Source organism: Tamandua tetradactyla, chromosome 14 (genome assembly GCF_023851605.1).
Source record: "Tamandua tetradactyla isolate mTamTet1 chromosome 14, mTamTet1.pri, whole genome shotgun sequence".
Taxonomy (NCBI): Eukaryota; Metazoa; Chordata; class Mammalia; order Pilosa; family Myrmecophagidae; genus Tamandua; species Tamandua tetradactyla.
This window is the reverse complement of record NC_135340.1, coordinates 25,136,337-25,160,905: the sequence shown is the minus strand read 5'-3', so window position 1 is coordinate 25,160,905 and position 24,569 is coordinate 25,136,337.

The following is a 24,569-nucleotide window of genomic DNA, read 5'->3' as shown; positions in this document are numbered from 1 at the left end:
GTGCATGCATCCGTCTTTCCCTGAAGGCTCTAGATTTCTTAAAGAGTAAGTAAGGACTATGTATCTTTGCAACCTGCCAGACGCTGGTTTGTAAGCCTCACACACAGGAGCCTTTCAGGGCATTCGAAAGGCTGCATTAGAACCACTGCCAGATTTTGCTGAGTAGGTGATGCTGTATAATTTCCCTTTAGTGAAGCTGGCCTCATCTTTAACCTAGGGAACAGAGCATTAGCAGTAGTATGGTGCAGCTCTTAAGAGTGTCTGAGTTCATATTCCTGGCAAATTATTCATCTGTTCTCAATATCCTCATCTGTAAAAGGGGATCATAATTGGATGTATCTTAAAGGATCTCAAGTCTATAAATTAGTTAATACAAAGTACTTAGTGTTTGGAAACATTAAATTTCAGCAATGTAAATGAACAGGTGTTCTAGTTTGCTCACTGCCTGAATGCAATATACCAGAAACGGAATGGCTTTTAAAAAGGAGAATTTAATAAGTTGCTAGTTTACAGTTCTAAGGCCAAGATAATGTCCCAATTAAAATAAGTCTATAGAAATGTCCAATCAAAGGCATCCAGGGAAAGATACCTTGGTTCAAGAAGGCTGGTGAAGTTCAGGGTTTCTCTCTCAAGTAAAAAGGTACATGGTGAACACAGTCAGGGTTTCTCTATCTGGAAAGGCACATGGCGAACACAACGTCATCTGCTAGCTTTCTCTCCTGGCTTCCTGCTTCATGAAGTTCCCTGGGAGGCATTTTCCTTCTTCATCTCCAAAGGTCGCTGGCTGGTGGGCTCTCGTGGCTATGTCATTCTTCTCTGGTTCTCTCTGAATCGCCTTCATTCCCCAAAATGTTTCCTCTGTTATAGGACTCCAGAAACTTATCAAGACCCACCCAAATGGGTGGAGACATGCCATCACCTAATCCAGTTTAACAACCACTCTTGATTAAAACACATTTCCAGGGAGATGATCTGATTACAGTTTCAGACATACAGTATTGAATAGGGATTATTCTGCCTTTACAAAATGGGATTTTAATTAAAACATAGTTTTTCTAGGGTCCATACATCCTTTCAAACCAGCGCAACAGGAAATACAGAAATTCTGATTTAGGGAATCAAAAAAGTCTTCATAAAATAAATAATTTTTAAGTTAGAGTATGATATCTAAAACAGTACTTTATATATCAATAAAATGTTGCAATATATCAATATGGATTTTATAACTTTTCAGAAACATTTTTATTATATAAGGCATTATCAATATTTTAAAAATCTTGTCTCATAATGTTACTAATAAGAAGTTCTTATTTTACTAACATAAATATTTAAACTTTTGTTTTATAGCTCATATAGAAAATAAAATAATTTTTGCATGAGTTTTGTCTCTCATAAGACTTATACTAGAATACCTACTGTTTAAAAATTTCTTCACTAATAATTAAGGCAAAAAATTATAGATTTTAGGGAAATGAACCATATTAACAATAATAGATCACTTAGATTCCAGTATCTGTGAATTACATATTTGTCTCTCTTTTATAAAACAAAATAAAGCACGCACTCATGAAAAGACACTGCTAATGTGTCCTTGTACACACAAGCACTCATTTATTCACCTCTCTCTAGCACGTGTTCTGATAATGTCCATAAAGGAAGAGATATATGTTCTACAATCTGTCAAGAACATTCATGACTTAAAATTTATGCACCTAAATTATCTACCTTCATGTGTGTATTTGGATCTTTATATTTTATCATTTCAAGTGAGCCTAGATCAAAAGTTTAAAAATTAAGAACGAGTGAGTAAGCATTTATTTCCAAAAGCACTTTTCCAAAATATCTGATTGGTTCTTATTTTAAAACTCTGTAAAATCTTATTTTAAAACTTTTTGTGACTGAACAAATATTAGTCATTGTTTGTATCTGGACTGTTTTTATATAACTTCTGTAAAGATAATTATCCACTACTATGAGAAAAACTTTTAAATTTATTTTCTCCTATTCTTGCTCATTCTGAGTTGAAAAAAGTCTATATAAATCTTAATAGTGGAAACACAAGCTATTGCTTTGTAATTCTTTATAATTCTGTTTGTTCAAAATATGCCTAATTTTTGAAATTTCAAACACTTAGGGAAAAGTCAATTTAATGCTATAGTTAAGAAATTCTTAAGTAGTATTAAGCCTATAAAATGCATTAATTCTCACACAAAGGACATGGTATATTTTTTCTTTAGTAGGTGTCACTATTATTCAATTTGGTTTACACGTGTAAACTAAACATGAAAATAGTCAAAAAAGAAAAGTAACATGATGACAGCTTTAAAATTGATATACATGATAGATTTTTCTTTTAATATTTTACTTCTTACCAGGGATTACAAAGCATTGGTGCTCATAGCATAGCACCTTACAAATTTACTATAGAATTCTGTTAGGTTCTATCATATTTAATATGAAGCTTGAGTTGCTGTCCCAACAATTAAATGTGCATTTGAGATTCTGATTGTTTATTGTGCAGTGTCAGTAGATTTTCCTATATTTAAGAAAAATAACAAAGTATGATCTCAATCCTTTTCATGATTATGGAGGATACAACCGTATAAGGAGGTGTGAAACTAATGGCAGGTTATTTTAATGTATACATTTTAATCAAAGATTTCAAAAGAATAGAAGATTGTTAGATATTATCTTCTTAATAGCTGTGTATAACTGGATTAAAATATCAAACACAAAAGGAAGTTTATTTTTCATATTAATATTACTTATTAGAAAGATGTTATTGAGTTCCACAGTAGCATGCTAATTTTTCCCTATAAAATGTGAAGTGGACTGGCTTGATTAGTGAATTGATTAGCTAATTTCTTTAAATTTTTAGTTTTTCTCACAAATATGTTAAAATCTTTTTTTAAAAAGGCAAGAGATAATAAACTAGACATGTTTGAAGAGTCTGACAATTTAAATGTGAATAAGGGTCTATCATTTAATAACAAGGCAGATGACCCTAATAAATAGACCTAAATACAGGTTTTTAGATATCTGAAAAATATATCATAGGGATATATATGAATGTGGACATATGCACCTGTGAAAATAATATGCCTATGCTTTCTTCAAAAATAATTAATAATAAATAAAATACCCATTTCAAATTGGGAAATAAAGGTTAAAAGCAAATATTAGACTAATGTTTAAGTAGCTTATCAACAATGAAAAATGTACAATTATTTTTTCTGCATTATTTTCTTCTAGAGGATTGCACATTAAAATAAGGGGACCATTATTTCCATAAGCAAACAAAAAATCATGCAATAATACATAAGTGTTGGTATATGTGTATTCACACACAAATTCAATATGCTTAATTACATACACATAATATAAACTATAAATATATAGTACATGATATAACTTAATCAAATTACACCAATGAAATGGTAGTCTTTTTTAAAACATAAATAATTCCTGGACTATAAGAAAAGCCAACTATTCCCCAAATTGTAGGCAAATAGCAACAGCCTGTGGTCATTTCTGATGTTGCAGTCTTCCTAAGTATTTATTTACTTCAAGTATTAAATACAATACTTACTTTAAGTATTTGATCTAAGTATTACTTGCTGTATTAAAATATTCATTTATTATAAATATTATTTTAATATTCGTCCTCATAGCAGTGAAATGCCCTCCATCTACTTCCTTCTCCCTAAAAGTCAGGTCCCCAGAAATAAAGTCTGGAACTAAGAAATTTGATTAACCAGTCATTGGCTATTATGGAGGGCTGTTGCTACCTTCCATTCAAAAACATAGCAAATTTCCAAATCTTGCAGATTAATGACATACTTTGTCATTCATTTTTCTTTTGGCATTGATACTGAGGGCTTTGATTCAAATCTTGTAGGTCATGGTAAAGAGGTTAGTTTGTTTTCTCAGGCCAGTGAACAGCCATTAGGAATTACTAACAAGAGGAGCATAACAGTATTTTTAAAACACCTCATCAAGATACTTTGTGGATGGGGTGGGGGGGGGAGTAAGAGTGGGAAGTTCTCCTTTAGCAGTCTGGGTGAGAGATGTGATTTCAAAAAAAGTGGTAGCAACAAAGGTAGTGAAAGATAGACAGGTTCAGGATATGCTAGAAATAGTGCTAAAGGGATTTCTGATGAATTAAATTGATGGACTAGGGAATCAAGGGCAATTACTAGGTTTTTCACTTGAGCAAATCGATCAATCGTGAGACAAGGAAGACAGGAAGACAAGTCTGAGTTACCTAGATTCACACTTCAAAAATAAGTTGGAATGCCTTTCAACCACCCTTGATGTAGGAAGAGACCATACACAGGCCTGGAGTTCACAGTTGAAGAAGTGCAACCAAAGGTTGTCATTTAAAAGTCATCAGCATATAGGGCTGGCAACGGTGGCTCAGTGGCAGAATTCTCATCTGCCATGCCAGAGACCCAGATTTGATTCCTGGAGACTGCCCATGAGGAAAAAAGTCATCAGCATATAGATGATACTTCATATTTGGGCTCTTGGAATAATTTATTCATCCACTTATTCAACAAATATTTACTGAACATCTAATATGAACCAACTACTGTCATAGGTGTTAGGAATACAGCATTGAAAAAAATCAAGAAAAATCTTGACCTAACAGAGCAAGATCTCCTAGAAGAAAAAAACAAAAGCATAGAAGGAGAGAAAAGGATTTATGACCCATCTTTGGGGACTTCCCACCTTGAGAGGATCACAGGATGAGAGGAACCCACCAAAGATAGGTTGAAGAAGCTGTCAGGGGGAAAAGAGATAAACCAAGATTTGGGGTATTAAAGAAGTCAGGAGAAAAGTATACTCAACTTTCTAAATCCACTTTTAATTGTCAATTTTTGTGTATTCCCACAGAGGAATGGAGTAAGATTTGCAAAATAAAATGAACTTTGAATTTGTCAGTAAGGAAATTGCTGTGTCTTTAGAACTCAGTAGAATGGCAGAAAAAAATCTGTATTCAAGAGAATTGAGACAAAAATAGGGGATAACAAACTGGAGGTAGTGAACAATTAATTTTGGTAAGTTTTACCAAGAAGGGAAGTTGAGACGTGGCTGGAGGGAGAATAGGAAAAGTTAACATGCACTGTATGAAAGACTTTACCAGAACATAACTTGCATTTAACAAATATTACATATTGTTGATAAGTAAATTCAAATGAAATAGTTTGGATTAAAAAGTAATTTGCTGGGCAGTGCGATGGTGACTCTGTAAGTAGAATTCTCACCTGCCATGCTGGAGGCCCGGGTTCCATTCCTGGTGCCTGCCCATGCTGAAAAAATTAAAAAAATAATTTGCAAACATCAATGAGCTTGAAAATTATGGATTTTCCACAAGTCTTAATATTAGTTCAGTTTACATAAATATTTAATTCACAAATGAATAAGTATGAATGAATTACAAGCTTATAAAACATTTTAACTTGATAAGAAATGCCAATAGAAACAAAATTTAGGAAGTATTTTTCAACTAGAAAGTTGGCAATGATTTAAGGTATAATATTTATAATTGGTGAAAGCATAAAGAAATGGGTCTAAAATTGAGTTTGTAGGAATCTCTTCCCTGAAAGGAAAATTCACATGTATCAACAGCCTTAGAAATGTGCTTGCCTTTGTAACAGAGTGTTTTCAGCTACAAGAAGTTGAAAATCCAACTCAAACCCACTTCAGCACTAAAACAGATAAACTCAAAGGTCTTAAGTGTCCTTTGGTGAATTTAAGGATTGGGGGGTAAATTAAGGAAACTGAACAACCGCAGATGACAGAGGCACACAAACAAGCTTTATTTGGGTAGTGCTGGACAAGATTGCATGGAAGGAGAAGTCCTTCCAAGCAGAAGAACTTCCAGAGACAACAGTGCTGGGCCACTAGCCCTGATGGACAAGGAAACTTCAAGGGGAGAGTAGAATTGGAAAGGGGGTTTTATGTGTCTAGGTCATATCATTCAATAGCAAGTTGGGGAGTCTCTGGGTAAGAAAGTTCCAAAGGGAGCAACAGTTTGGGGACTTTTAGACCTGTAGAATTTGTCTGATCTATGGTCAGCAGATTTTGGGTAGGTAGGCTCTTAGTTGCTAATGATATGCCTTTGGGGGATATATAAAGTGATTGGATGTGTAAGAATTTGAGTTTGTCAAATTTGTCCTAGACAAATTGTCCTAGACTGTTGTGGGCTTTGCACCAATTGTCCTAGACTGTTGTGAAGAAGTAAACAGCATAGGGTCCAATATACAGAGGCCATTTTGCATCCATTTCTATAAAACATCCAGCTCCATTTCTCTGAATTTCAACTGTATTCATTAATAGTGGAAAATTGTGACTTAATCCCAAGCCTCAAATTGTCTTATGACAACATCCAGAGCTAGAAATAAATTGTGAGAATGAGGGAAATGAGTTCTTCTTCCACACATCAAACAAATAACCCAGCTACTTGGGGATTTCGGACATTTGCACCTCCTTGAATGTATTGGTGCAGCTGGTAAATGTCTCAGGCTGATTAGGCTTAAAGTAGTTACACTGTGGGAAGGTGAATAAGATTGCTGACTTCTCAAATCAATCAGGGCTAATGAGCTTGAGACATGATCCAACTCACTAGCTGCATGAGAGCTAAACGAACAGTAGTCAGGATCACCCCTCTGACAATTAAGTCACTAAAATAGAAGGGGGTATACTAGACAGAGCTCTCCAGAGAAACGTAACTGACAGAATATATGTGTGTATGTGCATAAATATTAAGAAATTTATTATAGGAATTGGCTAACATGACCATTGGGATTGGTAGGCCCAAATTCCATAGGGCAAGCTGCAGTTGGAAACTCCATTGAAGGTGACATTGAATTCTCCAGGAAAAGTGGGCTGCCTGAAATCAAGATAGAATTTTTTCTTTTTGATTAATGAATTCCTTACTTCTTACTTTAAGAACTCCAACTGACTGGCTGAGGAGACTACTCTCATTGCTGAAGGTAGTCTCTTTGTTGATTGTAGATGTAACCAGACATAGATGCAGTCAACTGACTAATCATTTAAATCCGTCTTCAGTGTAACCTCACAGTAACAATCAGACCTGCCTGGCTTTCCTGACCAAACAACCGGACACATAATCTAGCAAAGTTGCCATTAAATTATTTTTTAGTTGTCATTTAAATTTAACCATCTCAGTCCACCCCTTGTCAACTTGGCACCCATATAATTCTCCTTAAACCATACGTATACAATAGAGACAATAATATAACCCTACTTTTGCCAATATAATTCAATTGTCATGCGAACAACCTGAAACACACTAATCCTTTCCCCAGAAGACAGTACAAGTCCTTGGGTAATTTTAAATGTGATTTTAAAACTATGACATAAAGTTAATATAATTTATGCTACATGATAAGGGGTAAGAGAGAAGAAAGCAAAGATATTAACTTTATAAATATATCGAATATATTCATAATAAAACAAGGAAGAAGTACAAACAACAATTACAGTACTCACTTCTGCAACTTGTCAAGTGAACATACCTTGTATTTATAATTACCTTCTTTCACAACCTATTCCATGTTCCCTTTACCGTAAGCAAGCACCACAACTGGTAATAGCTCAATGCCTGGTAAGGTGAAGCTACCGTTCATATCTGAAGATAATGTGTCATTAGTAGCCCTGCCTGGATTGGATTGGTATAGTTTTCCTATGACTTTAAACACAGGATATGATAGTATAAAGAGAGACCCTAAAGGATCTCCAGTATTCCATATATACACTCCATTGTGTAGTAGCACTCTTGATTTTTCCTAGATAATCAGGATCAATCATCCCAATCTGTACAGTCACTCCATTCCTTCTTTGCCTGTTGATTCAGAGGCATTAAGGGGCAAAAAAAGTTAGGTGGCAGCCATTTCAAGTTCAATGGAAACATTGTTGTGTCTCCTTTTGGAAGCACTATTCCTTTTGGAACTAAGACCTCTAGACCATCTGATCTTAAGAGCACAAGAACAGGAAGCAAACATTTTTCTATCACTGAGGTAAATAGTGAATGGTAATGCTTCCATTTCCACCCCTTGATTCCTGGACCTGTGAATCCTCACTCTGGGGAAAACAGCACCGTAGAGTTACTGCTAATTTAAAGCATGTAGAGCCTTCTGGAAAACAGTATCCAGCATGCAGGGTTTGCCACCCAGTTGATGTTGTAAGTGAGTCTTCAAAAGCCATTCCACAGTCCCTCGATCCAGTTATTTTAAGACAACGGGAAGCATGGTAAGACCATGAATTCCATAAATACGGGCCCATTGTTGCAATTCATTTGGTGTGAATTGGGTTCCTTGATCAAAAGCAATATACAGCATACCATGATGGTGGATAAGGAATGCTGTAACTCAATTGTTGGTAGTTTTGGAAGAAAGCAAATCTATATTTTGTGTGTGTCTATTCCAGTAGGAACAAAACACTATGTTTTCCATGATGGAAGTAGTCAAATGCAACCAACCAGCCTTCAGGTAGCAGGCTAATCACCTCAGGGAATGGTGCAATACTGGGGACTGAGTGTAGGTCTCTGCTGCTGGCAGATTGGTCACTCAGTAGCATCTGCAGCCAGGTGTGCTTTGGTGAGTGGAAGTCTATTTTGTGGAATCCATGCATAACCTCAATTCTTACCAATAGGGCCACTTTTTCATGAGTCCATGGGGCAATGAGAGGAGTGGTTGTGGAAAGAGGGTGATTAGTATACACACATGGGTCATCCTATGATTATTAAAATTGATTCAATAAACTCAATTATTAAAATCCTCCTCTGCAGAGGACAAGTTTTGGTGACCATTCACATGGAACACAAAAACAAAATTATTAAGTTTTCTACCTGTTCAGAAATGTCTATCCACATACCTCATCCCCACCATCCAGATAAACCTTCAGACACAACCCTGAAACAATATGCAAATGTACCTCTGATCATTTATCCTTCCAAGCAAAATGAACAGCTAGGTGTACTGCTCAAAGTTCTACCCACCCTGGGAGAATTTACTTTCGTAACAGTCCTTCAGGGATGTCCCAGAAAGGTGCTATAGTGTTGCAGCTTTTCACTTTTAAATGATGCTTTATATCATAAAGGATGTAAACCAGGCTGGAGTTTTCTCTCCTCAGTCAACTGATAATAGGGAACTCCCCAATAAATTATAGCTGTGGGCTGGGAAAAAGAAGGTATGAGAAGAGTGGGAGTCATTCTGGCCACTCTTCATGTAACTTCATGTAACAAACACCCAGTTCATCATGGGCAGCTTAGGTCCCATGGTCACTTAGTGACCCATGGCTAAGCCTTTGGTCTTTACAAGACCCAGGAACATAAAAAAACTCTTTCTCAAATGCAGAAATATCTAGTAGGGATGGCAGGTCATTGCTCCAAAATCCTTAGGATCTATGCTGTGATTCCCCTGGAGTCACCTTGCTAAGCTCCAAAAATTTTCCCCATTTGCTACTGAAACTTATGGCACTGTTGGCTCTGCTAGAACATTTGGCCAAAGTGGCAGAGCAGCTTGCCTTACAGCATGGACTTCTTACAGGGTGCCATCTTTTTCCTGTCCCCACTTACATCCATCAGTTTTTCAGATCACCCAGTAAGTGGTTTGGAGTATCACACCCAAATGAAGAACATGTTTCTTCCAAAATCCACACAGCCCAATTAAGCATTGTACCTCTTTATTATACCTCTTTTTTTATTGTAAGAGGGACGAGATGTAATAGCTTGTCTTTCTTCTTAGAAGAGCTATCTCAACATGTCTCTCAGCACTAGATGCTAAATATTTCATTGAGGTGGAAAACCCATGGATTTTTGTTGGATTTATCTCCAACCCTCTGATATGTAAATATCTTACCAGTAAGTCTAGAGTAATTGCTATTTCTTATTTTTGGGGGGGGGATAAACATTAAAAGTTTTTATATTTCTATCATTTTTTTATTATTAATTAAAGAAAAAAAGAAATTAACACAACATTTAGAAATCATTCCATTCTACATATGCAATCAGTCATTCTTAACATCATCACATGGATGCATGATCATCATTTCTTAGTACATTTGCATCGATTTAGGAAAAGAACTAGCAAAACAACAGAAAAAGATATAGAATGTTAATATAGAGAAAAAATAAAAATAATAATAATAGTAAAAAAAAAGACACAAACAAACAAACAGACAAACAAACAAAAAAAAACCTATAGCTCAGATGCAGGTTCATTCAGTGTTTTAACATGATTACTTTACAATTAGGTATTATTGTGCTGTCCATTTTTGAGTTTTTGTATCTAGTCCTGTTGCACAGTCTGTATCCCTTCAGCTCCAATTACCCATTATCTTACCCTGTTTCTAAGTCCTGTTGGTCTCTGTTACCAATGACATATTCCAAGTTTATTCTCGAATGTCGGTTCACATCAGTGGGACCATACAGTATTTGTCCTTTAGTTTTTGGCTAGACTCACTCAGCATAATGTTCTCTAGGTCCATCCATGTTATTACATGCTTCATAAGTTTATTCTGTCTTAAAGCTGCATAATATTCCATCGTATGTATATACCACAGTTTGTTTAGCCACTCCTCTGTTGATGGATATTTTGGCTGTTTCCATCTCTTAGCAATTGTAAATAATGCTGCGGAGAAAGAGGCACACTTATCCACTGTTGGTGGGAATGTCAAATGGTGCAACCACTGTGGAAGGCAGTTTGGCGGTTCCTCAAAAAGCTGAATATAGAATTGCCATACGACCCAGCAATACCATTGCTAGGTATCTACTCAAAGGACTTAAGGGCAAAGTAATTGCTATTTCTTGCTCACTAGGTCCAATCAACATAATGTCATCAATATATTGGACCCAGTGTAAAGCCTTATGGAAGGGAAAGGTGATGAAGATCTCTGCATACTAGATTATGACAAACACTGGAGAGTTGATATCAGGTAGGACAGTGAAAGTTTATGGATGGCTTTGCCAGCTGAAGCAAACTGCCTCTAATGGTTGTACTAATAAATATTGAGAAAAAGTCATTTGCCAGATCAATAATAGCATACCAAGTACCAAAGATGTGTTGATTTGCTCAAGTAATGATACTATATCTGGAACAGCCACTATAGTTGGAATCATTACCTAGTTAGGTATATAGTAATCCCACTGTTATGTTCCATGACCCATCTGTTTTCTGCATAGGCTGAATAGCAGAATTGAATCAGGAAGTTGTGGGACTCACCATCCCTGCAACTCCAAGTCCTTGATTGTGGCAGTAATCTCTGCAACCTCTTCAGGAATGCAATACTGGCTTTGCTAGGTAGAGGTAATTCTAGTGGTTTCACTTGGCCTTTCCTACCATAACAACCCTTACTCTGTAAGTCAGAGAATCAATCCTGCCAGTTGCTGAGTTGCATATTCCAATTAGGCATTCCAGAACATAGGAAATAATCACAGAATGGTTTCTGGAAACTACAAGTACCACTGGGCCCACTGTGAAATGAGCCTGAGCTAAACTGCATTCATCTTTTGAACTCCAACAGTTATTACTCTGACTGATGGACCACATTGATGTTTTGGTTCTCCTGGAATCGATGTCAGTTCAGAGGCAGTGTCCAGTAATCTCCCAAATGTCTGGGTCACACTTTGTACCTCATTTTCTGTGGCTTTTTAGGATGTCAATCTAGTTATATGCTTGGAAGCAAAGATGGGTTTTGGGTGGGAATTATCAGCTGAATTAGCATCTTAAAAGACTATTATTTGGGGCATTCCATTACTGTTTCATCTATTGAAACAAGGTTAATCTCATTAGATGGAGGTATGAGATATTTCCTTAAGGGAGGCACTTATAGGTTTATCAGGCAAGGGAAGTTCAATCTCTTCAGAGGAGGTAGGATGACTGATTCCTCAGGGCAGACCTATACAGGTTTTTCTTGCAAAGACAATTTAGGAGAATCTAGGTTCTCAATGTCCCCACCATCATCATGATCAGCCCATATGCCCCCATTCCAAATTTCAAGATCCCATTCCTTCCAATCAATGCCCCCATTTAACCACAGATACCTGCAATGTTTGGGTGTTCAATTTGCACTGCAATTCAATCACAGGCACGTTGAGTCTCTGTGTCTGTTTTCAGAAACCTCAAGTCTGTGGTTAAAAGAAATAAGATTTTTTTCAGAGCACACATAGAAACTTTTGTGCCCTTCATGTGGCATTTGATCTGGTAATTTAAACTGAACATATCCTTTATTTGAGCAACTTTATCTAGCATATTGAGAAGGAACCAGCTAACATCCTTATATATTTTAACTTCTCAAAACTCTGTTAAGATATGAAACATTGTGTTACCCAGGGCATGTTCTCATGTAAGCATTTGAGTGATAGTATACAATGATGATATTTTGTGTATCTCTGTCACCCATTCACACCACAGACTATCAGTGCCCTCTTGATATTGGAAATATTGTCTGTTCCTTAAAAACCACTCCTGGTTATAAAATTAGTCAGGGTTCTCCAGAAAAAAAGAACTGATAGGACATATTTATAAAATAAGATAGGAATTGGTTCAAGTGACCATCAGGTTGGACATATCTGAATTCCATAGGACCAGACATAATTTGGAAATTCTGATGAAACTGACATCAAATTCCTCAGGAGAAGCAGAGCTGGCTGAAGTAGAGATAGAAACTGTTCTTTCTAACTCCTGAAATTCTGGTTTACTTAAAGGCCTTCAGCTGATTGGATGAGGATACTCTTTTCGTTGTTGAAGACAATCTCCTTTGTTGATTGCAGATGTAATCATCAGTAAGTGTAATCAACTTGGTAATGATTTAAATCCATCTACAAAGTAACTTCACAGTATAATCAGGCTAGTGTTTGCTTGACCAAATGACTGGACAATATAACCTAGCCAATCACACATGAAATTAACCATCACGGGGGGTGAAACACACCTGTTCAATTGATTAATGCCTGAAGGACCCCTTGTTGTTCTCACAGCCTGGATTGTATGAAGAAGGCTGGATTGTGATTGTGATAGTGATGGGAGAGAAACAGAGCTAGAGATATAAAACAAATACCACCCAACTTTCTGCAACCCACCCTCATCTCCTGGACCTTCTTTCCCTGGATTCCAAAGCCCTGGATTCTCATCTTATTCTCTAGCTGTCCAAAATCCCTATGTTATTTCATGGAAGTTTATAGTCCACCAATAAAGTGTCCTATTTTTTAAAGTCTTCCCCTACGTTGTTAGTTCTCATCATTTCCACTTACTGGTATAGTCTACATAAGTAAAATATATAGAATTACTATATAAGTAAAATAATTTACACTCTGATGTTAAGAACTGAAAGGCTTAACTGTCTTCAGAAGGATTGACTTTTTAAAAGATGAAAGAATGACTTCAAAGGAAACTTTAAGAAAATCTGTAAGGGAGATGTTTTTGTGCAGGAAGTTCTTTTGGCACATCTTGTCACCTATACATTTCCAACAACACTGGCTAATGAGTAAAACAGGAGATGGAGCATTTGTACTCTGTTGTGAAGATTATAAATCCAGGCTATAATAATTATGTTAATGTTAATTCATTACATAAGAGAAGACTGCATATTTCTGATACCAAAGTGAATTATTTTCTTCCATATTTCTATTTTAACCCTGGCTTAATAACTCGAGAATTTCATTTTATTATAATGGATCATTAAATATGGAAAATCATAACAATTCTGGGACTGAGTCAATGTTTAATAATATCATTCATATATGCAATCCATATTTGCTTCTAACTCAGAATATTTTCTTTGGGGATTTCTATGAAAATAAGTTCTGAAAATAACTTGGAAACATTTTGTTCCACCATCATTTAACATCAAAGAAGAAAAATAAGATTTCCTGGAACAGAAAATAGAATAGATTCTTCAAACAAGAAAGGAGTAAATTACATATTATATTACCAAGAATTTATATCAGTAATTTAAAAGCAAATGATAAATTCTTGCTCCTCAAAATAAAAAACAAAACAGGAGAAAAAAGGAACAAACTGAAAGAACTTCTTATCCATTGTTAATTGCAAAATAAACAGGTTTCCAGGTGAGAGGATGTCTCCTCTTAATTTGGGGAAGCTGACATTATAAAATAACATTTATAACTAGGCAGCTACAGCTGACACTATAAAAACAAAGTAAACCATTTGCCGGTTAACAAAGAAAAAATTGTTTTACGAAAATACACATTAGGATAGGAAATCAAAATTGTTCAAGCTCCTGAATTTAAGAGAAACAAAATCACTGATTAAACAGAAGCCTCCAGCAATTTTGAGTTTGCTGGGAGTGCAACCAAAAAATATAGGGAAAGAGTAAAAAGTAACAACAGTGAAATCTTCCTTTTGTTATTTTTTGGAAAGTGCTACTCAGTAAAATGTTGAAGACTGTAAATAATTAACCATAACTCATAGTTGCCAGTTATCCTACACCCCCTAGGAAACTTAGGATGAATTTGATAGCCCTTAATAATAAATTTTTAACTCTCTTCCCATTTAATTCTTTAAAATTGAAGGAGTTTCCTTCTTCCTCTTTTGCCTGGAATATGACCGGAATAAAGATTTTGGTTTTATTTTTTATCTCCAAAACTCATTATAGTATACTCAATGGTATATACAGTATAAAGTTTAAAAACACAAAACTCTGTTTAAAAAAACAATGAGAATTTTGTACATTCTGTAAGCAGCTCCAGATATGATATTGGTGAAATGCCTACCCATTGTGACTTTCATCACCTCCAGGCTAATTGTGCCTCTGCAAAGCTCTATACTTCAGCATTGAAGAGCCCGAGAGGTTCCTGTAGATGCGAACGCAGCTGTTCACCCTCTCAGTAGAATGAGTTTCTAGGAGCACAAACACCCGAGTGCCTATCTCTAGGTTGATTTCCGTTCTTTCTCACTGTTTTCTGAAACAATTCTAGATGAATGGTTAGTATTTCACAACATCTTTAATGGTAAGGACCCATTTTTCCCAGTAGTTCCATGCTTCCATTCAGCAGCCCTATAATCAGAACAGTGCAGTTCAAATCTGAGCTGCTTTTATGGGGTTGAGGGAGCTAAATCAAATAGTTGGGGCTTGCATAAAATTTGGCAGCCCCTCCGCTGACATATTAAGTGAAAGGAAGAACTCCACAAACATATAAGTCTTTGAAAAGAAACAAAACCACTTAGCGCCCAGTATTGTGGCATAAGATGATTCCGACATGATCCAATAAAACTATGCAGACTTTTAATGACTGGAGAGAGGTCCCATTTCAACACTTTTCAATGAAAAATATATATATTTTATTATTTCCTTTGAGCTTTAGAGTAATCTTATACCCATTTAAGATACGAGAAACTTGAATTCAGAGACAGTATTTCCTATGTAGTAATGAGGCTTTTCTTGATAAGATTTCATTAACCCCCGTGTACACAATCCCCAAATGAGACACAATCTGTGGCAGAAAAGCTACAGACCATGAGTGGGTATGAAGGTGATGAAACAATTTACCTCTGCCCTTTAAAGGCAATTGGGAATATACCAGCAGGGCTCTTTTTCTTCTAGCTGCTTATTACATATGGCCCAGAACATACTTTCAGCACCAGTGTCTTTGGGAGAGGTGTGAAAAAGACTTCTGAGTCCAGGAGAGTGGGCTGTTCGAATCCTCCTCGAGACAAAAGGAAGAATTGGTTCCAGTGCCTTTTTCAATCCTAACAGCTTTCAGATGACACATTGGGAGTCATTTATACAGACTTACCCAAAGCTTTCTTCGCCAAGCCTTCCCACAGTCTACATGAGCCAATGCAGATCATTTTATTTAAAAAGGTTACGTGTTATGCAAAACCCACACAACTAAGCTGTCTTAGAATTTTTTCTGCCCCCAGTTGGAATTCTGTGGGGTTTCCTCTATATTTTCCATCTTTAACTATAGAATAACTGCTTTATTGTCACCCAGAAAGCAATGATCGTTTTAGTAACCCACCTTCCAAAGGTATCAGCCACTGGGAGTCTTCCACAGCTCATCAATAAATCTTACTGTTGAGTAATTACTACCCCTGCCAGTAGGCAGACAAACTTCATAATAAGTCAAAACTCCCAGGAGTCTATTTTTCTTTTGACAAGCAATAAAAAACTAATAATCTGTGCAATCTATCCCCCCAAGTGTTACTTTTTTATTAATGGGAAACTCCTGGCGTAATCTTGAATCTCTCCTTTGACTCCACTCAATGTGTTCTAGCCCCGAAATGCGCAAGAAACCTCTGCAGCATATGGTGGAGTGGGGGAACTTACTGCTGTCCAGGTTTAGACCAAATATCCTACTCCCATGGAAACCTTTGGAGCTTCCTCTTGTCCCCTACCTACATATTAGAAAATAAGGTTTTATTCCTATTATTATTACTATAGCTGGCTTTAATTGTGCATAATACCTTTCATTTTTTAGTGGTTAAAAATTACTTATGCTATATATTTTTTGTTCTTCTTTACAACTAGCTACTAGGTAAATAGTTTTAAAAGAGATTGACATAGACAATATTTTAGAAATGAGAGATATTTTTATACTGTGTATACCTTGACCCACTTCATGAACAGATTTCAGTGAAATAGAAAGAAGGAACACATAGACAAAGCATTCACTGATGGGCATTTGGTTACCCAACATCAGTAGCTATTAATTTCTTTCTCTGCCTCATATATCATTTTCATTCTTCCTTGATTAAGTTTATGTATATTTTATTCACATAAATCTTTGGTTCAAATAATTCCAGGTTCAATTACTATTACGTAATTTAAGTTCAGCTTGCTCACTAAACTGCAGTCACATGCTTTAAATATGCAAGTATGAAACATATGTCAAAACTAAGTCTTCATAAATATTAAGATTTTATAACCATTAAAGAACACTATAAGTATTTATGATTTCCATTTACAAGTTGGGTATAAATTTATTTTAAATAGTCTAATTTAAATTTTATAAATAGTATAAATTGTATTAATAAATGAAAATAGTGTAAGTCCATATGTATATGTTTCTACATGCATATTTGTCCTAGATTTTTTTTAATGTACACCTAGAGAAATATGTGTACATACATAATTTCTAGATTTCATCTTTGAGTCTGCTGCTAAGTGTGATAAGTAATTTTTTCAAATCAATTTTTTATTATTTATTTGCTTGAAATGAAAACAACATGAAATTATACTTTAATAGTGGATTGCCAGTGCAATTATAAGTTATTTTTCCCTAACTATCTCTATTTTTGGTAGATGATTAGTGCTCCGTGGGATCCAGAGACTTCTCTGATCGAGAGCTGTTTGTTTTCTCCCTGGTGCAATTATATATTACACATACACCAATGATGAGTAGCCTCATGTGTTGAGATAAATATGTTATTATAAGTTCAAATGCTTAGATACTTTTTCGATGTTTATTTGAGCTGAGCAAAACATAGTGGTTTGAGTTCACAGGGGGCTTATGTAAACCTTTTGGGGGAGAATTTCAGCTCACAGGGGTTTGTAAGCAGATGGCATATGCATGTAATCACACTTCTTCTTGGTGGGAGGGATGACATTCTCAGGGTAACAAAGTAAGAGGGAGGTGCCATGACAAGTCTGCTATCAGAGTCTCCACCTCGGCTTTCCCCACAAGGCAGAAATACTAAGTATAAATTTGAAGGATAATACGGAATCAGAGTACAGTCCTTCTCTCAACACCTCTAGACTGGTCCTCCCCTCCCTCCCTCTAGGAGCACTGGAGCCAAGCCGAACCACCATACTGTTAAGAATTGAGGTGAGATTTGCAGAAATGTGATGAGATTATGTTCGGGAATGCTAGAACCCTGAACTACCAATTACAGTGGCACCAGAGATGCAATAGTCAAGCAACAATTGCAAAATGAGAATCAAAAGGCCATATTTATACTGGTTGGATCAGCTTCCAGTTCTATGATGTAAGGAACTCCGAAAAAAACTGTGTTAGAATATATGGGAGAAGAGTCCCTTCCCTTCTGACCAGTTCCCTCCAGTTCATCACCTAAATTTTAACAGGATCATTCTCTCTGTGTTGAGATAAATATGTTATCATAAGTTCAAATGCTTAGGTACTTTTAGATGTTTATTTAAGCTGAGCAAAACATAGTGGTTTGAGTTCACAGGGGGCTTATGTAAACCTTTGTAAGAACTCAAAGCTGTAACCAGTAGCCTAATGTGGAGAGAGAGAGAGTGCCAGCAGAGAGTCTGGCCCTAAGGAAAGTGCTAAATCAGATTTAGAATGCACAGAGTTGGAGAGAGAGGAGACAGGGAAAGGGCAAGAGAAAAGGAAAAAAGAGGAGAGAAAAGAGATGAGAGAGGAAGGGGAAGGAAGGGAAAGGAAGGCAGAGGAGGGGAGAGGAGGAAAGAAGAAGAGAAAAGAAAAGAGGTAACAAAGGGTGCATGCTTCTTAACCCTCGGTGGCCCTGCTCACAAGCAAATGCGTCTCCACAAAAGTCCTAAGATCTGACAGAGACAATAGCAATGTTTCCTTCCTGAGAGGGGAAATCAAAGGGAGAAAATGGCCACAGAGTTGGTGAGAGAAGGCATTTTTATTCTTTTCTCCTCCGAAATTTTGTGTTTGGAAATAACCAGAGATTTCTAACCAGACTTCAGCTCATCCCCTCTAGAAAAATGATACAACAAAAATAAATGTTTTCAAGAAAGAACCTGGCACACAGATATGCCCTAGAAAGGGCCTATGACTTGACCTTCGGAGCCACACAAATAGATCAAAGCTGACTCTTGTCCCTGTGGTTAAACTAGAAATAAACTTACCTTAAAGGGCAGAGATGATTGACAAGACTTTACATTCTTACCTTGTAAGTTGTGTCACTATATATATATATGGATATTCAAATACTGTCTAGCCCAACCAAGCTCACTTCATATACAACAGAATATCCTAAAGTATAATACCTAAGTGGAAAGTTCTTTAAATTTCCTTGTGTTGTACCATTTTTTCTCTAATAGCCACTATTTTGAAACTGTAAATATAAACCTTTTCTCATTTTTATATCCAAAGGAAAGATCAGGTAAGACAAATAACAGTGCTGCTCATAGTTGAAATTCCATCATTTCACTCATGTCACTTTATCCAATTAATAACAAATCTTTTAAGTATGTATAAGTTAGTCTATAAATGAAGAATAAATGCTAAATCCTGAAATTGTGGGAGATCACCATAAAATCAATTGGCTATTTTCTTGGAAGTTGCTAAATAAAAAAAGTAATGCCAATTCCAATGCCTAATAATCATCCTGATTAACAATAAGCATGTGTATCTTCAAATACAAAGGTTGCATTTGATTAGAACACAAAACATCACTCAGAAATACATGCATTCATGGGGTGTTGTTCATGCAACAAGACCATATTAAGCTTAGGAAAGAACTTTGGCCTATTATCACAAGAGTGAAAGGAAGACAGATAAATCCAAAGGTGTTGTAATGGAAGAACTAATAAGATCTGGCAATTTGGAAAATGGGCAGGTAGAAAGAGAGAGATGTCAAAGGTGAAGTGAAGATCTTAATATCACCTAGTGTTTAAGCTTCATTCCATTAAAAAAACAGTTTATTCTTCCTAGCTAAAAACAGAAATAAGACATTCACAGGAACAGTTTTTAACAGGGGTGGAGCAGCTGGTTTCAACATAAGGTCAACAAGAATCTAAAGCGATAGTATAGAACAGTCGGCTCGTGTTACTAGATGACAAGGGGGCAGCTAGAGTAGAATCTACTCTTGAGTAGATAGTTGAGTGAAGGAAGATGTGACAACCATAAGATATGTACAACATTTACATGGCCCAAGGCAATCAGAGAAATGTTTGGGGTGGGGGTGGAAGCTAAAAAAAGACTGGGATTCTTACAGTAAATTAGCATTGGTTTGGGGGCATAAGAGCAATGTGTACTATCCATATTTATTTTTTCCACTATAAAAATAGTACTTGGAAAAAACAAACTAAAAAATAGTACTTGGAACAAAAAAAGACTTTAGAGAAAAAACAATGAAATCTCATTGCTTCATTTAATAATAATAATAATGGATTTAGTTAATAGTAGTGTGCCATATAGTAATGTAAAATGGTTAACAATAGAGGAATATGGCTGCAGTATATACAGGAACTCTCTGTACTATTTTTGCAAATCTCCTGTAAATCTAAGTCTATTCTTAAGTGAAAGGTGCTTAAAACAAACAAACAAAAAAAAAAGCACATGCTAAAATATACAAATTTCAAACTTTGACCTAAGCACTAAGAACAGTTCTTAGCAAGTATAGCAAGGCCTTAAAAGTGATAGGTACTATTATTATTATGGGTAAATATGCAATATATAAACATTTAAGAGTTTAAGAAAGCTTTTGTTATGATAAAAACAAATTTTGGAAGTACTTAGTGATTATTTGGTGTTCGCCCTGGATAAAAACAGTAGATGCTGTAAGATTCTTAGAGACCATTTGAAAAACTTTTCATCTCTCTGTCCATTGGTTTTCACATCTATAAATGCTGAAGCTAATCTTATTGACTTCATAGGGTTTTTGTAAGGAGTGAATGAGTTGTTAAATATCAAGTTCTTAGAACAGTGCTTGACATAAATAAGGAGTTCAATAAACATTATTTGTTAGTGTCACTGTTTAATATCATTACATTATTATATTGAGTCTTGATGAAGAATAGAATAAGGATAATATCGACAAAATGGGAAAACAGAAATAAAAGCAAATTTGAAGGAGAAAATGACCTTCTAAAACAAAAATATCTAGTAATGATTTGGCAACATGAGATCGGAAAACTTTCTGTAGAAGTGATTATTTAAATCATGAGTATAGGTGGGAACTCTGAGATGGTAGAGAATGAAAAGAGAGTCAGTATCTTAGCGTCGAAAAACAACTCCAGTTAGAGGGTAGGAAAAGGTGGAGTACTCAAGAAGGAAAAGAAAAGACAGAGAAAAAAAAAGAAGGAATCAGACTATCACAGTCTCAGCAGGTAAAAGAATAAAAATTTATAAAAAGGGAAAGGGTCAACCATGTTGAACCCCTTGGAAAGATGAAATAAAATGTGGTCTAAAAAGCAAGAATGACTGGTGACCTGAAACAAAATTCAAAACCGTATAATGGAGAAGGAAGCCAAAGAATAAAATATTTTTATTCATTATGCATATTATTTTTACATCTTTCACTGTTGATAGGTCTTCCATTCTTTTAACCAAGACTACAGAATTTCAGACTGATAAAAACAAAGTTATTTTTGTTCCAAGAAAAAAATCCAATAATAAACACCTTCAAGTAAACTCAGCATTAATTATGTTTAGCCTTTGATCAAAAGGACTGGCCATCTCACCTAGCACCTCCAAGACTATAATTATCTTATGTATTTCTCTCCCTTTTGCTCACATTGTCTTGTGATTTGTTTATGAAAACAAATAAAGCAACCATGCTGCCCCTTGCAAGAATTATTGTCCTATTTTCTGGAGCTTATTCTCCACTAAGATTGTTTTATAACCAATGAAATTTTATACAGTCTTAATTAAGCAATTATATTTTATTTAACTTGTACTATGAAAAAAACCATACTGTAGAATAAACTTTCATAACAATTTGAAAGTAATTTTTTTCATTATTTTAATTGAGAGTCTTGGGGCAGTGGGAAATAAAAATGTATAAAGTCACATCGTTGTGAAGATTTGAAGGTTAGGTTATCAAAATTTTTCATGATGATAATGAAACATAGGGTCAATTTATTTTTTTACACAAATAGGATATAAAAACTTCCAAACCACTGGAGGGAAAAAATTAAAAAGAGCAAAATGAGCATGATTTTTCATAAAAGTCAAGAATTATATAAACAACAAAAAGAGAAAACAAAAAATAAGATATTAGAAATAAGACATATTAGAATTCATCATAAATATGAATGGGTTATAACTTGCCAAACCCCAACCAAAACCATTCCAGCCAATCATAAAGCACACCTAGAGCAATATATAAGATTCTACAAAGGTTCCATGCACTAGGGTAACTTTCCAGAAACCTACAACCTCCAGATAGGTCCTTGGACCAGAAAAGTCCAGAACATCAGCTAGATTCATTTCCTTACCCCATATTATTGACAGCCCCTTCCAACATGAAAAACTTAGAATAGCCATAGCCTAAATATCCCTAAAGAGTGGGAGAGAAAGATCAAAAGTGATGGTGGAATTAATCAGAGAAGGTAGCTTTTGCTGAATCATTAAATTGATACATCTTTTCGTCTCCAATATCTTAGAGTAGCTAGAAGTACAAACCTAAAATTATGGAATTGTAACCCATACCAAAGTCAGAAATCTGTTCTGCAACTAATTGCTGTGCTGTGCTGTGCTTTGAAATGTATTGCTTTTTTTAAAAAATATATTTCTTATTTTTCACACCAAAAAGTCGATTGTGATGATAAAAAAAAAATTATTCCTTCTGGCCTCTTATATTCTGGAGCAGCTAGAAGGAAATACCTGAGATGATGGTATGGTAGCTAATGACGAACTCTGGGGCATGTCCTATAGCTACTTATTGAAGAGTGCTTTGAAAACTATTGCTTTTTTCTTTCTTTGCTTTGTATATGTGTTATACTATTCAATAAAAAAGTAAAAATAATAAATATGAATGAATTAAAAAAACTTTTTACCACACCTAACATTCAGACTCAATAAACAGGGAAATCCATAAATGTTGTTTTCTAGAGACATACTTAAAATAAAATTACACAGAATGCTTGAAAATAAAGAAAATGATAAAAATATACCCGGCAAAAAATAAAAAGAAAGCAAGCTTGAAAATATGGTATCAGCAAGTGTCCTGGAAGAATATTCAGCACAGTCATATTGGATAATTTGAAGAAAATTTAATAAAATAATTATTTACAAACAATGTACAGAGTGTAGGGAAACCAACAATAGTTGTAGCAAGAAATCATTGTCACCCCTAGGTCTTAGTGGAGAAGGGGAGGGAGTTGTTATTGGAGCCTAGAAGCCTTAAGGAAAGGTCCATCTCAGCGGTAGGCTTTGGTCAATACCTGTAGCCATATGGCAAACCCACAAAGGAGGAGTCTGTGGAATAGGTATCCCAGCTTCATTCTCCTTGCTCAGTGGGATATCCTGCTAGTGTTCTCCATTAGCCTAAACCTAACTAGAAGCCAGAAGAAAAGGGCACTATAAATTAGCATCCAGAGATGGAGAGCAGAACTGGGAAACAAACATAAGATTTCCAGAACAAATGTTAATAAAAGGATAAAGTAGAATTCAAGTCAAAACCATTAAAAATGAAACAGAGGTGAGAGGTGGATATTTTATATGGTTAAAATTTCCAAATACACATACCCAGAACCTTTTGTGCACCAATATATTCATCACTGCAACATATAAAGCAAACAATATCAGCAATATAAGAATATGATGAAACTCTGATTGTGGAAAGACATAATTTAAATTTGACATAATCAGAAATGATGGACAATTTAAAAATACACCTTGTAAATATATATCAAAGGAGCATTGCACCTGAGTAACACTTTTTTCCAAAGACACAGGAAAATATTAATCATCCTTAAGACACAATGTAAAGTGTAATAATTTCCATAAGATAGAACATTTGTAGAATACCTTATCATATCAAAATTCAATAATAACTAGAATTTACTAGCACTAACTTTGTATCTCATTTAATTCACAAACTGCTATAAAGGAGACAATCTTGTCTTCATTTCAGAAATAAAAGAAATACTTAAAATTAACAGAGCATCACAGAATGCTGTGGAGATAGTAAAGAAAATCAAATATCAGTTACGCATATTCTTACAGCTGAATAAAGAGATAAAGATGGTGAGAATAAAAAAAACTAGCTCCATAATGTTATATGCCTATACATGTATTTCATAATTTATATGTGAACTCTATTTACAAATTATATGTATAGATAGAGAGAGAGACAGACAGACAGACACATTTTCAGAAAGATGAAATAGATGAGAGGCAGTAGTCAAATTTTAGAGCGGAATTTCCCACAGCTAAACACTTGTTTCTTCAAATCGAAATGTCTCACTGGGTATGAGGTAAAGTTATAGGAGAGGCATACCTAAACACATCCTGTGAAAATTTTCTTCCTATTTCAAAGATTGTTAATCTTGTTAACCACAAATCTGAAACTGTAAAAAAAAAAACCTAATAACCACAAAGATTTTAACATTTAAACAAAATGAAAATGGACTCAAATGGAAAGAAAACTTTAGTTTCCTTGTATTCATTATCTGGGGTACTTTCTCTTCTGCACAAACTCACCAACAAATTGAGATCATGGTTTTCTTGTAATTCCTACTTATTATTTTTTTTTTTACTTTATTAGAGAAGTTTTAGGTTTATAAAACAAATCATTCGTAAAATACAGGATTCCCATACACCACCCTATTCACTTTGCGTTTGTGTGAAAGATTTGTTATAATTAATGATGACACAATTTAATAATTGTACTATTAAATATAGTCCATTGTTTAAA